General features: G+C 40.7%; 1 protein-coding gene across 1 annotated transcript in view; it reads right to left on the bottom strand.

The window, feature by feature from the left end:
- Positions 1–13,850, bottom strand: part of XKR4 (XK related 4) — a 226,694-nt gene that overhangs the window by 97,144 nt on the left and 115,700 nt on the right. The gene's annotated exons all lie outside the window — the stretch shown is intronic.

The following is a 13,850-nucleotide window of genomic DNA, read 5'->3' as shown; positions in this document are numbered from 1 at the left end:
CTCTGGTGTACCAGCCGTTCCTCCCAGGTTTGTGATGTTAGCAAGCTTGCTGAGGATACACTCTGCCCCATCATCCAGATCATGGATGTAACACCTCTCAAGATGTTAAACAGGAGCAGAGCCAGCATTGACCTCTGGGACACATGGCTGGTTACTGGCCTCCTGCTAGAGTTCCTGCCGCTTTCACAACCCTCTGAGCTCAGCTTGTTTAGCTGGTTTTCAATCCACATCACTGATTGCTTCTCCAGGCCATACTTGATCAGCTTCTCTATGAGGATCTTATGGGAGACAGTGTCAAAAGCCCTGCTGAAGTCTAGGTAGACAATATCCACTGCTCTCCCCTCACCTACCAGGCCAGTCATTTCATCATCAAAGGTTAATACTAAAACTAAGAAGGGATCAGTATGGTGGTACTTATGGTCAGGTTTATAGGTACAGCATTGGTGAAAAAATTAAAGTTTACAAGTAAATTAAATAATTAAAAAATTGCAATTCTAGCATCTTATAACAAGCAGATAGCTCTTTAACTACCCATCCCTGCCACCGAAAATCCCTCAGACATATGGCAGATGCCAGAGTTGGAATTCCGTGTTCAGACTGACACCCCATCTCCAAAATGCCACCTGCTACTAGTCTGATTCTTGGCCTAGACTTACAGATTATGGCTTCTTCAAGGAATACATGACACATGTCTTCCTAGCTCTTTGCACAGTGAATAAAAATGTTCTCAAAATCCTAAGTGCAACTGAAGTTATACATAATGCTAATAATACCACTGTTAATAATAAGAAGTCTGTTTGGCTTTATTTGCTTAAATTGAAAACCATTTATATTAATCCAGATGGCAAATTGCATGAACTTCCTTTAACCTTTGGAAACCATTAAGGAATTCAGTATTTTTGGCTAATTATGGTTGCAATTCATGGAGCCTGCATGCCTTCTATGTTAGCTAGGTAAAATACCAGTGCCTCCGTGACATTTGCTTGCTCTGTGGATCCCAGTCACCCAAGTGCGGAACTGGATTTTCCATGTGTGTGGCAGCTCTGAATTTAAGGAGCATTTGAGGTGAAGGTGGATAGGGATGTAAGTGTACCTGATAAAGGAGGTAATAAAAACTATGAACTGCTCTTCTCAGCTTTTCAAGAGCACAATTAAGAACTTGCTTTATCTGCTGGTATAGCTGAGACCAGAAGCTAAAAAAGCTTGGTGAAGCAGGAAAAAGTAATTTTCGGGGTTCCTTTTTTTCCATGGAGAATATTATAAAGAGAAGCTTTCCCTTTTTAGACCCACCAATTTCCTTTCTAACAGCAATCTGTCTGATTGTTGCTGGATCCCAGGCCACATATATGCCCTCAGTTTCCAGAGGAAATTCAAAAAGAAGGCATATAACTCAGAAGACTGCTTCTATACACAGAAATGTGCACGTATAGGAGAGGTAAAGAAAACATACAGGGATACACTGAACAGCTCCTCCTGGGAGCTCCAAAGAAAATGAGGGACTCGTGATAGGTTAAGAGGGTGGAAGACTCTGCAGATGGCTTCCCCACACCCACAACCAGGGTTGGTCCCTAAGTATCCCTTGGCACTTGCACCATATTCCTGGAATTTTCAGCCTTCCACGCTCTGCTGGGAAATAAATTGTTTAGGTCTAGCAGGGATTACTAAAGCTAGCTGTACCTAAGACCTATGTGTTAGTGCTCAAAGATGCATATCATTTCCTACAGCTAGAGGCAGCCATTTAGATTTGGCAGATGTTATTTTATTTGTTCAGGCTGAAAGGTCACTATAATTCTGCCAGCTTTATTTTCTGTATTTAAAATGTCACCCCAAACAGGTAGCTAAGGTAACACATTTGCTTTCTACATGTCTTTTACCATTTTCTATGTCAGAGAAGGTCTTTTATGTCTTAGGAATGCTAATTAAGTTTGAGAACTGGTCTTTGAAAAAACGACTCGAAGGAAGTGAAGCACCTTTTTAAGATGATTGTCTCAGTTCCAAGGGTGTTAGATTCTGTTGTTTTTCTAAGGGCTTTGACATGTTTGCTTCTGGCAGCATTTCTTTGCTCTCTCAAAGCGCGTCCTCATGCAAGAAGACAATTATAATGTTCTGAAAGGTTTCCTGCTACTGTCCTCCATTTCTGTGCTCACGTTTACTTGTGTCTGCAATTTGCACCTACAGAGATACACAACAAATTTGACCCTGTGCTTTGAAGGCCATTTCAAAAAAAGCAATTAAAGCCATGGCTAAACGGGAGCCTACATCAATCTACCTGTTGACACTTACCCTCCACGAATCCTGGCTGTGCAAACCCACTCCCTCCTTTGTGCCAGCTCCTGCACGTGTCTGAATCTGTGCTGAGCTGTTTCAACATGTCATGTTGGTCAAGAACCACCTCTGTTTTTCTCATTATATTTTTATTAGTTTTATGTCATCTTAGCATGCTGAAATGGCTCCTTGAGGATCACAAAGCACCAGAACCACGGGGAGGGGCAAAAGAACAGTAAGCCATGGACAGATGAAGGCAGAAGGAAGGTGGGACTGCATCATCCAGCACTTGGGGGGAGTCTCACTGCCATGGCAGGGCAGCTTCATTTATTGGAAGACCTTGGTGGCTCCAAGGGCGCAGTTTTGCCTTGCCATATTTCCCCAGGGAATACTTAGATTCTTTAATTAGAAACACCCTACCTTTTACTGACATTTGAAATGCAGGTATCAAAACGCATTTCAACTGGCATGCTGGTCAAATATGGCTAACTGTACTCCTAAGAATTATGTCTGCTTCTTAACTAACTTATAGCAGGTGCATAACAGTAATAAAGATCTCTCTGTGCATTGTTTAATTCAATGCACTGCAATTTTTTTTTTTAACTGAATTTTTAAAGCTCTTGTTATGTGTTATAAATTACTTGAAAGGAAGAGAAAAACATTCTAGTATTGAGGTGTATTTCTGAATGGTTTTCTTCGTACATTCTGTTTTTCCATCTTGTCCTTGTCAAGATGGACATGAAAGCAAAAAGACCAAAAAGAATCTCTCGAGAAAAATATTTATTTTACTTGTAAAATACATTAATGATCAACACTGTCTCTGAGGACCTGTGATTCTTTCTTCCTTATACCAAACTGCAGACTGGCATGATATACTTGTGAAGCACTGAAACCCCAGGTCAAGATAAAGACCATCATTCACTCGTTTAATTTGCTTTTGAAATTAAGTTTGAAAAAGTCTGCAGAAAACCTGTTCCTGTGCCAAGGGTTTCCTTTTGTACTGACTAGTTAAGTATTTTCACAAATGTATTTTTATCTTTTTTTTCCTTCCTGACCGCATGGTTTGAACATACAGGTCAATGTGACCTTACAACTTCCTAGGGGAAAATTAGTTGCAGAGAGATGGCACGCAAAGAAAGAGACACTGACAAAAAAATCAGTGGGTTTTCTGCAAAATACATATACTGTTTCTTGGCAGTCTCTGCCCTCAACTCCCACCTTTGCTTTAGTAGCATCTGCTGTGATTTTCTTATCTTGCACTGAGTGGTCCAACCAGAATGTCATTATTTGGAAAGTGTATTCCATTCACTAATGTGTATCTGATTAAACTTGGCTCCAGATTACCTTAAGTTAGAAGCACATTATAGCTACATCTTCACAGAACACTGAAACATCCCACTTCCCAGAAAGCATTGGCAGAGGCCCAACTCTTACTGAAATCACCGTGACTGAGACCTCTAGCTTCCTTTAAATATTGGGTGGGATCAATAAAATGGGACAGGCTGAGGATTACAGGCATACACATATATGCATGGACACACATCCCATATATACACACACACATGCTATACCATACTATTATACATCTGCTGGACACTCTACAGGAATCTGCATGCTTGTGACCTAACTTTTTCCCCAGAAGCAGACCGAGATTCAACAAAACCATTTGAGGGAAATGAAGGCAAAAAACTGAGGCCACATCGATAGAAGCTCTCCCAGCTAAATCCACCAAAATGGTAAATGCAGGAAGTTCAGCCAAAGGCAAAGAACAAGCTCCAGGCTTCTTTTTGTGCCAGCCCACCTTGCAGGATGCAGTCCCCGCTACAGTCCCCAAGCTTGTGTGCTGGGGACTGAATGAGTCCATGGTACCTTCCTCATTCTACAATCCACTGCCTGGCTGCAAATGTGTCTGCTACACCTCGTTACCCCACAGGGGTGAATCTGGCATTTAGCATTAAATTGCCACAGCTAGGCTCAGACCACTTTATCTAGAAGAAGCGCGGATTAAAACGAAGTGAACCTGGTCAAAATGAAAACCAAACAAATAAGCAAATAAACAAACAAACAAACAAAATGCCCTGAATGAGCCAGTCTAAATCCCTTCATTTAGCTGGCTTTCAACATTGGGTTTTTTCACACTCTTGGTCTTCAGTATATCAAGCAGGCCTGGAAGCCCATGAAACAAATTTCAGCGCTCTGGGAATCTGGCCTATGTTTGCAACGGGGGGACCTTGACTAGGCACAGGGCGTACCAGAAGTCATAAAGAGGACTGATCCTCTTGAGACCTCCAAATTAATTTTAATCAACTGAGGAAGTTGACTAAGCTCCTGTTAAGCTTTTCACATTTGAAAATGCTGTTTCAAGGCAAACCTGTGGGGTTTCATCCATCTCTATCTTCTTGGCTTGATTTGAACTGTATCCTGGTGACAAGGGGAAACGCTTCAAGCAGGAGGGAGGAAATGCTCTAAATGATTAGCATCAGGAGTGAGGAAAATTCAGTCCTAATTCTCATCCTGTATATCTCTCGTAAGCTTGCAGGATGACTTAAGTGGAGATAGGCTAACAACATACTTAGTACAAAAGATAAGACAGATGCACAAAAAGCAAGTGTGCTCATAGAGTTGAATGCAACTCAATTTAAGCACCTACAGCCCAGAGACTGATGAAAATCTTGACTACTCCTCTGAGGAACAAACAACAGGTGGTATCTCGAGTTTCACCTACCAGGAACACCAGAATTACTGCAATGCCCAGAGCTGCTACCACAATGACCCAGTTGAATGACTCACTATCTCCTCCCTGCTCTTGTCCATATGTGATGTACCAAAATTTACATGCCTACCACTCCGATATGGACCCAATCCTGGCTATAACCTCAGTCACTCCTACACACAAAATGCCCCTTGGTCCCCCGTTCTATTTTTCTGGCCTAAGCACATTTAGTGATCAAAAGCAGATTGTGTGCTTATTGCAAACCTTTCCTGTGGCCTTCTGGCTGAGTAGCTCCCAAGAGACATGAGACTGTGGGGGCTTGAATCCCCCCAGGCTGGGGAGGACCTGCAGGAAGCCCATGCGCTCCCTGAGTAGTGCTCTGCCCACCACGCTTTAGGCTGGCCCTGTTATGACTTCTATAGTTTTAAGACAGTTACCAAGAACCAGGAGCTAATTTTCAGCATCCAGTAGGTAAGCAAAAGCAGATGAGATTTCAGATACCTCCTCAGTAGTTCCTCCTAAGTACTCTTCTGTGTGGAAGGTAGCATGAGACAGGCCATTAATTCTAAGGCAATATAGTAGCTTTATCTCCTTGCACATCTCTCATCATCTCTACATGGGGATGGTACTCTTCAGTAACATTGTAGGTATACGTGGAGGCTAATTAAATTAGGATCTGCAAAAGACTAGCTCCCTGGGATGGCAGGTGCTATATAAGTGAAAGAGATTGTATTTAAAATGTCATGTTAAGGGAAATTTTTTTCTTCAGAAGATTGTCTTACTGAAATCCTCAATGTGTTTTAACGTTGAAATTTCATTAACAAGTTGTCAACACCAGCCCCTCCTCCCAAACCCCTCTCTTTTCCCTCCCACCCTTTCCCCAAAACACAAGCCATCTCGAAGCATCTAGAACGGCAAAGGAAAACCTGGCATTTTTAAAAGAGGAAAAGAATCATAGTAAGCAACAGCAAAAGTTTATTTCTTTTTAGGGCTAAAAACGCTTCTCTGTCTCACACATACAAAGTTACCTTATACACAAACACACATACGAACACACTTGCAGAATGCGGCTGTACATGCTTAATAGCTAAATTTATGCACGCAAATACAATTTCAAGTTAAATGGAACAAAATACTGTTTCAGTAGCAAAGAAGAAATGACTGGGGACTTCTACCTAACTTGTTCCTCCATTTTAAACTCTTTTAAAGCGTCATTTTCTACTCATTAAATCAATGAGTTAGCAGAACACTGGTTCCAGTTCTTCTAAAATGGCTAGATGCAAGTAAGGACCCTACCAATTCAGTTTTGACCGGGAAAATAATTGCTTCACAGTAGATATTGGTTATAAATCAAATTGCATGATTCCTCTCACATTCCAGGAAATAATAGCACCGTGTCCATTCCAAAAAAGTCATGGCAATCTCAGGTACTTCCTAATGAAGTACCCTCCATCTGTACCACATCAGGCACTATTTTCTCCCTTGTCTCCTCTTGTATGTTACAGTTTTCAATGGTTATTAAATGCATCCTGGCCAGCCATTCTTTTAAATTAGCATCCCCCATAAGATGCAATATCCTCCTGAATTCCCCCAAGAACCACTGCAGCTGTAATCTGCACTTAATATTGAATTTGCACCAGAGAAATTCATTAGCTATGAACAGTGTAAGACCTCCTTTATGCATGCTTTCACTTCATTCATCCAAAACCACTGTAGTCCTTGGCTGCAGCAAACAAATTTGGCCTCCTCCCAATAAAATCAATTGTTAACATGCACACTGAAAAAAGTCCTATGTATTCAAAAAGGGTAAGTTACAGCTTGGACCCAGAGACTGTATCCTGCTGAATATCTTTTTAGGCTTTGGCAACGACCCCTGCTTGTTATATACGTATCAGAATACTCATTCCACTTATGTTCTTAGCAAAATCTGGGAATATGACACAGAACTGACATAATAGTTTTAGAGAGGATTATAGGCTACAATTCTAAAATCGGAGCTACACAGATATTGGACAGATTTCAAACATTTAAATATTCCTTCCTCCAATAGTAATTTGAATATTCAAGCTGTGGTTTTATTTATACACAACATAGAAAATAACAATCTATATACACATGCATACACATATACACAGAAGTACAAAGATACACAAATATTCTCTGTGTTTTTTGCAATTTTGTGTTAATACTTGATGCTATGACGTAGTCATCCAAAACAGGTAGCAAAATTAATATCATGCCCTTTAAAAGTCTTGTAAAATTGTAATCAATTACACCCTCTTTGAGATCCTAACAAATAGGGAAGAGCCTGAAAAATTAGTCTTGCAAAGCCTAAACTGAGAAGCAGACAAGGGTAAACTGACTTGAGCACTGCAGCATGCATGCACTAAGTAATTTGTCACTGTATGTCTTAAATGTAATGAAATCTTGAAAAATGGCTTTTCCTTTTACAGCTTTTTCCCATAAGGAATGTAGCTACATACAGTATAATTATGGCAGCATAACTATATACAGAAACTCTCCAGCCCTCCATTTTAAAGGACACAAAAAAGTCCTGTAGTTATTGTATACCTTTCAAGAATGACTGTGCATTAACAGAACCACTGAAAGTAATTATTGCGATAATCTAGGACTCTTGATAGTTAAATCACAACATCTGACATAGATGGGGATATGATGTTTCAACACTTGATATTTTGGAGTGAACAGACTCAGAAAATATATAGGTTTCTCCGCATATTCAAAAAGGCTTATTTAAAATGGATTCAGTAATTTGGACAGGCAAATCCCCACACTTTTCCCTGAATGCAGTACCCTTCTTGCTCTTTAGTTACTGTATTTTTTTAAAAAACTCTCTTAAAATCACATGCAATGAAGGTGCAGAACCAAAAAGTGCAAGGCTTTTCTAAAATGCAGTCACTCATGAAAATTAAGAGAATTCAACTACATACATGTAATACAGAGTAGATTTGTCAGGGGTCTGAAGGAGCTACATCCCCATAGTCCTTCCTTTTCCCCCTTGCCATGGGTTTCTCCAGGCTGTATAAACCAAACCCAAACTGGGGCTGTACCCTAAAGTTAAGATGTATTAACGTACTTTATGGCTGCTGTCTTTCGGAGGTAAAGTAGCCTTAAACTGAAATCATCAGGAGCTACAGAAGCTTAGCAACTCCTTTAAATAATTTTTGCTCAAGTGCTTTTATTTGAAAGATTTGGATACAGGTATCCATATGCCAAATAATAGGCCAAAAATCTCACTGTCCTACTTTACTATAGAAAGTTACTAAAGAATACTTTACTAAGTAGCAGTTCCACCAATTGCAGTATCAATGCAATTACAGCAGTATTTGACCTACACTTGCATAAAGCAGGGTGAAAGTAGAATTACATCCCAGATCCAAAACTTCTCTCCTATTTTACACTTATTTTTATACTCCTGAATTATTTCTCATGAGTGCAAGCTTGCCTTCTCCTCTTCTTCATACTGTCTGTATCACCAGGTCGCAAGTTGACATCTCTAAGCCCAAATTAAACAGAAGTTCTATTTTAGCAATCATTAGCATACATCCAGCATCTTTATATCTCAATAGGGAATCAATCTGTGACCTTTTAATGTATGTATTCTTAGTTTTGTAACCACTGTTAATATTCTGAATTTTCATTCAAATATGATTACAGTGATGTGTCTTCTTCATAATGCATCTGATTAGTCTTCCAGTCCACATAAATGTCTACTGCCGTCAAAAGGTTAGATGGATATAAAGAATCTACACAGATCATTCAAAGGACCAACTTCAATTTTATATTTTTCAGTTTATAACTGAAATATTTCAGCTATAAAGGCAGTGGATTAAGGGCATTACTGGAATAGTGCTCCCTTGTACTCCTCAACCTCCTCCAACCAATACAGAGTCAGACTGAAAATTCACGTAGCAGTAATAAAAATATTGTTTGAACTAGTGTACCTCTATTTTGTTCTGTTATAACCCTGGAGCTTACACACTTCACCTGCAAGCAAGAAAATAGAGTAAAGGGATGTGTTTGGCAGCTGCCTTTTCTATTTAAAATGTCAAGTTCATATTTTGAACTATTGTCTTCAATTCTAAGGAAGCAGTTAAAGTATTCTAGCTTGTGGGGTGGAAAAAAAAAAATCAGGGTCAATTTTCTATGTTTGATTTACAGGAAGAGCGTGAGGAATCCTGCTAGTTTTTGCACTTGTCCATGTCATGCATGCTTTTCCATGTGTTCAGATCTTAGTGTCACCAGCAGTTAACTTTACAATTCAGGTTCACAAATTTATTCACTAAGTTCTTCTCTTCTTTCTAGACTATACTTTTAGGTGCTTTTCCTCAGAAAAAGTATTTTTAAAGATGCTCAGATAATTTTATTAGCTTGCTAGTGATTTGCCCTGCATGTTCCAGATAGACAGAAAACTTGTGTGAGAATAATTATAACTGAACCAGATTTTATTAAAATATTGTTTGTTTTGGAATTATAAGCATGGGTATTTCATTTCACTGGTGCACATTTTGGTTTCTTATTTCATTTCTTTGTGTGAGACAAATATTTAAACTCCTAGAGTGCCCAGCTGTTGCACACAGAGCATACATCAAGGACTGTCATGCTGGTTAGACTGTCTAATCTGTCTGCCTGGACCAGAATCCAATGATAAACTCTTCCTTCTTCAAAGTAAAATCCATGCATGCAGACAAGTAATTTTTCTTGGTTTGTGCTGAATCTTGAAGGTTGAAGTACTTTGCAAATAAACTTCAGAAGCTTCTGTGGCAGCTAATGAGGACATCATTTGCTAAAAAAGGTGAAGAACTCACACACTTGAGTGAGCTGGTACAATTTTCTCTTCCAAAACACATTATTTTGTACAAGTCTGTGATGAATTTCAACAGCCACAAATCTTCCGATTAAGTGCTGTATTTACCCAACCAACTGAACCTCATTACTGTCCCCTGTCTCGAGAGTGCACCTTGCCGGGGTTTTAGTCTTCATGTCACTGTGCCTTTACCCAAAGTAAAAACACTCAGACGCAGCCTTCTGTAGAGCATTTGTGATCACCTTGACACACAGGGGAGTGCAATAGGCTCAAGATTTTTTTTTCCTGCTCCCTCTGGGACAATGAGAGTGGGAGACAAAGACTGAAGATCATCCCTGCAATTAAGTTATTTAGAAAACCTTTAGAAACAAGTTTTTCAGGAGGAGAATATCAAAACCATATTGTGTGCATATTTAATTTTTCACATTTCTGGAACAAAAAGGCCCAGTTCTACTGGGCTTTCTATGCCAGCTTGTCTCTACAGATAGCTGCTCACACATGCCGACCTCTTACAGCTTTTCAGATTTCCTTTCAACTTTAGCTCTCCATTGGTAAAACAAGATTTTCAGTGTCTTGAAAATGAGGAATAGGGTCTTTTAAGCTGACAGCTACTTCCCCTGTCTTTGCAGTGCATACCAAGATGATCTCATTTGAGAAGCCATTATGATGTTTGATATGGATTTAAGATAGAGTAATATTCATGCAGGAAAAAATTCCTAACACTACATATTAGTTCCATTTTTCTTACACTTGGTGTTGACCTTAGTTAAGTTAAAAAAGAAGACAGAGTTTCACTGTCTTTTTTGCTTGGGATCAATCCAATATTTATTTATTCTCAGGTCTTACCACATCTCATTTCACTCAGGTCATTAATGCACACATGGATCATCAGTCCTTGTACAATGCCCTGGAGAAAGCTGGTAATTAACCTACTTCCATACTGACCATAAGCCATCTATAGCTCCTCTTTGTTTCCCTCAGTCAGTTTATAGTCTATAACATTGCTTTATTTTGGGCCTGCCTACCTTGAATACTTAATTTCCTTAAATACCTCTGACAAAGCCATATCAAGATTCCAGGGGCATAGCTGAATTTGTCTTCTTTCTTGGTGCAGTAGCACTGTGATGGCAGAGCTGGTTCCTAAGAAGCCTAGAAAGAGTCAGTGGGGTTTTGAAGATCTGTGGGGAGGAAGGAAATCAAGAAAAGGCTAATTTGGGTTATGGGACACTTGGATAATAGAAAAGATCAATGAAGTTTCATGCAGGTATGTGAAGGGCCTCTTTCATCTCCTCCTCAGCATACCCTGTCTGAGTGCTTATCCCTCTGGTAATACTTACCCTCATCCTACTCATAGAAACTGCCGATACCTCTCTTCTGACTCCAGCCTGACGCCAAAGGAGTCCTGCACTGTTCTCCTGTGCAGCATCCCCCAGCCATTGCCTTGTGCCTCTCACCCTGCCAGGGGCTGGGAGAAGGAGCAGGAGCAGAACTGCAAAGGGAGGTGCCTTTTACTGGAACAGTTGATCTAGGCTGTCTTTTTATCACAGGCAAAGAAGTCATCTGTTGCTCCAAATGGCCTCCTGCCCTAGTCTTGGGGTTTAACCCCAAGAACCACACAACTGCTCACTCCCTCCCCCCGGCAGTGGGATGGGGGAAGACAATTGGACAGGGAAGAGAATTGCGAGGATAAAATTGAGAAAACTTGGGGCTTGAGATAAGAACAGTTTAATAATTTAAATAAAATAATAATTATTATTATAATAGTGGTGGTGGTAATAATAATAATAATAATGTAATGAAAAGAAAAATAACACAGAGAGAAAAATAAAACCCAAGAAAGATGAGTGATGCAAATGAAAACAGTTGCTCATCACAAACCAACCAATGCCCAGCCAGTCGCCAAGCAACAGCCCCCCCCCCCCGCCAACCTTCCCCCACCTTTATATGCTGAACATGATGCCCTATGGTCTGGAACACCCCTTGGGTCAGTCGGGGGCAGCTGTCCCAGCTGTGTCCCCTCCCAATCCCTTGTGCCCCCCCCCCCCCCCAGCCTCCTCACTGGTGGGGTGGGATGAGAAGCAGAAAAGGCCTTGAGGCTGTGTCAGCACTGCTCAGCAGAAATGAAAACACCCCTGAGTTATCAACACTGTTTTGAGCACAAATCCAAAACAGAGCCCCATACTAGCTACCGTGAAGAAAATTAACTCTACCCCAGCCAAAACCAGCACACCTAGACAGCCTCCTATTATGACAAATGACAGACATGGCATCCTGTTAGGGACTTTTGGCAAAGTCTTTTCAAAAGTCTAGATAAAGAACTGGCTGCCAAAACACTTTCTGCTATTTTAATGACAGATTTAAATTCTATTAGATTAGTAAGATTAGATTTTTTTCTTCATGGAAGCCAGACTGATTTGCATCTAATTGTACCATGCTTAGTTTAATGTTTTATAAGCTCTACCTTGCTTTTTTCAACTAATGTTCCTGATCCTAATTTAAGGTCAGTGCTTTATGTTCCTCAAGTCACCCCTAATGTGGTTTTTTTTAGAAGAACTGTAGTATTTGTTACACTCCAAGGCTGTAGGTAAGTAATTGACTCTAGCATGATGCTACATTTTTATCAGCAGCTCAGCCACTTTCTCAAACATCCCTGTAATTCCTGCATGAACAGTGGCTAGGCCCACTACCTAATTTCAGTTTATTCTACTGCTCCATTTTTTAACATCTCATCTCCCATTATGCCTAGTTCTCACTTGCAAAAACAAGCGTTACAGTAGGAGTATGTGCATCATCTTCTATGGCAGGCACTAATGCAAAGTCATAATCAAGCTGCTTTGAAATTACACTTTAGACCTGCCTTCCTCTAACTCAGGGCTTTGACTGCAGGAACTAAGGGAGAACGAACGGCACGCTCTTCGCCTCTCCACTGGATGCAGGCAGTCATCCTTTGAAGATGTGGCCGCAGCCGAGGCAGGACACTGGGGTTTGGGGCAGGAAGTGCAGGATACCTGGCAGAGCTGAGAAAACTCTCGCTTTCCTGGTTTTTCTGACTTGTCTGTGTGTTTAAAGGTAAAACACTTGTGACCAGATTTGAGGGGAGGGAGGAGTAAAGGTCAGCCTCTGGACCATTACCCTGGAGAGGCAGCGAGGGTGGAAGAACCTGCCTCCCTCTGTACCATGGTCACAGCCTACGTCCCAGGAATGGAGTGGCACTTTCACGAAGCCCATAGTGTTGTGGGGATGCAGGACATCTGTGTTACACTCTCTTCACGTGACACTGTGTAATTCTGGGAGATTTTTGCCTTACATACAGGAATGTTGGGAAGGAAAGTCTTTTGTGGTGGCTGGTGTAGCAGACACAGGCTGGCTTTTCCTCTGGTCTCTTCTGGACTATTACATCTATTACATGGTTGGCTGTGGTTGCAGGAACCAGGCTCAATGATCCATAAACTGTCATCCACTCCTGTGGGGAATAACTGTGGATAGCATGAACAAAATCTCTGCTATTTTAGAGAATTTGGGATTCTTGATCCCCGTTTCCCCTGTGTGCTGCAAGAGTTGCTGTGAATTCTTTAGCTTATCCCAAGCTTTCAGAGGTGTTAAAAGGTTTGCGGGGCTTGCAGACCTGCCTGGAACCCAGAGCTATTAAAAAATAGTAACAGAATGGCTAGATGAAAGAACAAAGGGCTGCAAGCCAGAATCTCTCCTTTGCCAGATGGTCATCTTAATAATACTTTGCATAAATGTAGCATTAGGAATTTGTACTTTGGCCTCTGAAGTGGATACGTATCATTAATACTGTTTTACAAATGGGGAAGCTGCGGATTGAAAAGGTACATTCAGTGGCCACAACCTCGCTAAACACATATGTGAGCAATGCCAAGAATCTTTACACATAGGTTATGCAGAAAAGGTCTTAGTGGCTACACTGCATTCATGAAGATCCTTGGAGTAAATTGTGATGTTCAAAGAAAGCACAGTATGTCTCAGCAGCCACACTATAAACCTGAGCTAAAGGAGATTCCTGACTTTAGACCTAGAGAT

Source organism: Accipiter gentilis, chromosome 2 (genome assembly GCF_929443795.1).
Source record: "Accipiter gentilis chromosome 2, bAccGen1.1, whole genome shotgun sequence".
NCBI classification, from domain to species: domain Eukaryota; kingdom Metazoa; phylum Chordata; class Aves; order Accipitriformes; family Accipitridae; genus Astur; species Astur gentilis.
Note: the sequence above shows the minus strand (reverse complement) of the source record. Positions and strands in the feature narration are given on the sequence as shown.